Genomic DNA, 4,218 nt, shown 5'->3' on the forward strand with positions numbered 1-4,218 from the left:
GTGGTTTTTTGGTTGATTTGATAAAACAACTGATTATATTATATTTACTATTTAATTGACTTTGTAATTAATTCAATAGCTAAGAATTAGACAATAATCAGCAACACATTGTTAATATGAATTATTTATATATTAATGTTCTTTGATTCATTATGTGTTCTTTGATTCATGGAAAAATAATTAAGTTAAATGAAATACATTAGCCCTGAAAAGTCTTTCGACAAGTAATTTTTAAAATTTAAATTAATAATGTTGGTAACATTGTTTCGCTCAGTTTAGTTATTAGCTATATTTATATTATATGAGAATAGTGTTTACTGCAATACAGTAAAATTAATAGGTTTTCATAAAGACTTTTTGCCTCGAAATTGCGCTTAAAAGACGGTTCAAAAATCTTTTGACACGTTTTTCCTAAAAGTTATGCTTAGATATTAAATATAAGATTATAGGTTGTTGTTTAATTATTGTTTAATATTTTCTTATAAAAATATGACAAAACGACGTAAGGAGTACTCAATATATTTTAAAGAAGTTGTAATCCGTGCGTTAAAAATCGGATGTAATCAAGGTGAGGTTGCCCGCAATTTTGGGATCGTCAATTAGTAAATGTCTGAAATTGTCTATATAGGATCCGAGGCAATAACAAATTTTGATAAGGGCGACCTAGGAAAACAACAACAAGAATAGATAAAATAATAAAAAGAGAATTAATTACTGATCCTCGCAAAACTGCGCGACAAATTACTAATGATTTACGGCAGAATGATGGAGTGGACGTTCATATTTCCACTGTATATAAAGCATCGATTAGTTGATCAAGGACTGCTAGGTCGTTGTCCAAGCAAAAAACCTTTTATTAGTGCTAAAAATAGAAGAGCTAGAATTGCTTTTGCAAAGATTCATTGTAATTGGACAACTGAGAAGTGATCCAGAGTGTTATGAAGAGATGAAAGCAAATTCAATTTAGTGTCCTCTGATGGCGTAAAGTACATTCGTCGCCCTATGAACGAGAAATTCAAAGTACATTATTAAGTACCATAAAATATGAGGGAAGACATGTTATGATGTGAAGATGCTTCTCTAGTAAAAGTAGGTCCTCTATGTCATATAGAAAACACTATGGATTGTTTCATTTATAAGGATATGTTAGATAAACATGTCTTCCTTATTCAAGAAGAAATATGCCTCGAAATTGGATATTCCAATAAGATAATAATCCAAAATATCGCTCTAAATTTCTATTACAACATTTTACTCAAAAGAAGATAAATGTTATTTTTTAAATTTATTTTTTTTAGAGTAGCCTAGTCAAAGCCCAGATTTAAATCCGATTGAACATTTATGAGATAAACTAGAGAGGCGAGTTAGAATAAGAAATTTTTCTAATTTAGATGATTTCTTTTTTGCTTTGCAAGATGAATAGCAAAAATTCTTTAAAATAAAATATTAAAACTTATTGAGTCTATGCCTAGGAGATGTAAAACAAACAAATGGTTACGCAACAAGATATTAGAATTATAATGTTAAAATAGATTTTTCTGTGTTATTTTCGTTTAAAATGTCATAATTTTTTCTCATATTTGTATTACTTTTAGTGATTTTATTTCATGTCAAAATATTTATGAGTTTCAACAAAATGCATTTCGTTTTTTTATGATATCATATAATGTGAGTTAATTTTGTTCTTAATTTATAATATTTTGTTCATAGCTTATTTTATGTAATATGAGAAAGATAATATGTAAAATTGCAAATAACAAAATAATTTTGAAAAATATTGTTGTAAAAGACTTTTGAGCGCTAGTGTATATAGTTAGAAATATTTTTCCAGCCATTTTTTACTAAATCAATTGCAATTCAAGTCGGAGATTGATTAACCTTTCGCGAATTAGCTGGAAAATTAATATGGATCATATGGGGATATATCTCAGGCTCTATATCCCCATCAGCAGACAATGTTTTTGAAAATGTTTTTAAAAATATTTAAAAAACATTTTTAAATACATTTTTAAAAACATTTTTAAATACATTTTTAAAAACATTTTTAAAAACGTTAAAAATAATGAGTTAAGTTCCCCCTCTTTTTTTTAATTAAAAAAGACATTTATTGTAACGTGTAAAGAAACATTTTTTAAAAAACGTTTATTTAACGTTTGAAGAAACATTTCCTTTAACATTAAAAAATGTTTTTTAATATCAAAATTATTTGAACAAAATTAGAAAAAATAATGTAGAATTTTTTTAAATTTATTTTTTTTATCAACAGTTGCCTAAACATTAGATAACTAATTTTATTAATATTCTTGAGACTTTTACGGGTGCTTTCTATATAAAGATTATGTGTTTCGCGGGTTTCCTCCGTGTCCAGATCCATTTTTGAAGTGCCAACATTTCGTGAACCTTGCAATCCACTTCATCAGGGCAAGGAGCAACCTGCTCATGAGTAATCCTCGGGTTTTAACCGCGCTAGTTATTTAAAAAGTTATTAACAAAATAAGTTTTATGAGCAGAACATAAAATTTACACCATCCACTCTGCTTACAGGATTAATGACTTTCCACGAAAGTCGTGAAGCGACTTCCATTCCATCTCTTTCCTGCCTAGGAGCGTGCGACTTTTCCATGAGAATCGAGGTCCACTTCACAGTTATATAAGAGTTGGTTTGGCCAGGATTAAGTCGTAGTAACAGTGTAGGGGGAGGGGCGGAGTCCCTCTCCTATCTACACGTGTTTTTCTACATGAAACGATTCGGAATAGAACAATTGCTGACCTTGCTTCGATCCAGCAAAGAGAGAAAGATTTAAAGCGAAATGTCTTCAGAATATTAAGAAAATATTGCAAATGTAATATTTCAAATGGAATGTTTCTAAAATACACTGGGCAACAAAATTAACGCAACACCTGTTCACTCTGCAAAAATAGGCAAATTTCAAGATACAATAACTTCGTCACAAATTGTCGTATCGGGATGTTTAAAAAAGCATTTTACAGGTAAAAACCTCTATTTTTCGTAACAGTAACAGTAAGGTTTTCGACCAATCGCGTTGTTCAATTTGGTCGTCCGTAACCATGACCGTAACAATCGAACAACGCGATTGGTCGAAAACCTTACTGTTACGGAAAGTGTGTGTGACCAGCTTTAGAGTGCCGTGTAGTCATATATGCTGTGATCAAAGAAGTTATAACTCTTTGGTTATGACGCTATGTTGGAGAATAAACTTCCCGTTCTTGACGCTGTTACTGTTACGTATGTGACTAGTTTTAATCGGATTTAATAACATCCGTAGTTATGAAACTGGCCAATTATAGTCATTCCATTCTTTCGAGGAACATCTATACTTGGACAATTTCACTACGGATATTATTAAATCCGATTAAGCGTGCCGTGTAACAGAGGCTTTCTTCAAATCTCCTTATCCAACAGTGAAAATCAACACCGCATGAGCGATTAAATAAGAATGCTGATGGCTAGAGTCCTATATCTGAGAAGCGACATCGGCGTCGCGATTTCTGATTAATGATACCCCTATCTAATTAAAGCAGCCATATTGTGACTATAGTGGAGAGCTATTACGTTTCCTTTCTACAGCTGTCTATAAGCTGAACTGGTACATACACATATCTAAAATAGATATACAATATGCCATTTATCTTTTTATGTGACCTGTTTATTTGTAATTGCATTACTTAATTGCTACATTATTTAACAAGAAAACTCAAGAACATTAATACTTGCTTAAAAATATCGCACAGAATGCAAGATATCCGAGTTCGACTCCCGACCGAGGCAATATTTTTCGCAATAAGTTTATTATAGTTTTTTAAGATTTGGAAAATTTGGGGGGATTATTAATATTTCAGATTGATTGCGTTGAAAATCAGACAACCATATCGGCACGCAATTATCATTTCTGAAATTAATTCATTTAAATGAATATATACAGGGTGTCCCATTTTAAGTGTCCACCCTAAATATCTAAAAAATAACGCGTTGTAGAAAAAAATTTTAAAGATAAAAGTTTTGTGTTTTGTTCCGGGCTATTTAATGACGACCTTTATTCGACCTTAGCCACAACCTTGAAGGTCATATGAAGGTCAAATCTAATTTTTTTAAATGGGAACCCCCATTTTTTATTGCGAATTTGGAAAGAGCAGGAAATTTTACGTTCAAATATGACCTTGAACATGTACTGGACAACGACCTTCAAGGTCATTCCA

The sequence above is a fragment of the Trachymyrmex septentrionalis genome, unplaced genomic scaffold, assembly GCF_001594115.1.
Source record: "Trachymyrmex septentrionalis isolate Tsep2-gDNA-1 unplaced genomic scaffold, Tsep1.0 scaffold103, whole genome shotgun sequence".
In the NCBI taxonomy this organism is placed as follows: domain Eukaryota; kingdom Metazoa; phylum Arthropoda; class Insecta; order Hymenoptera; family Formicidae; genus Trachymyrmex; species Trachymyrmex septentrionalis.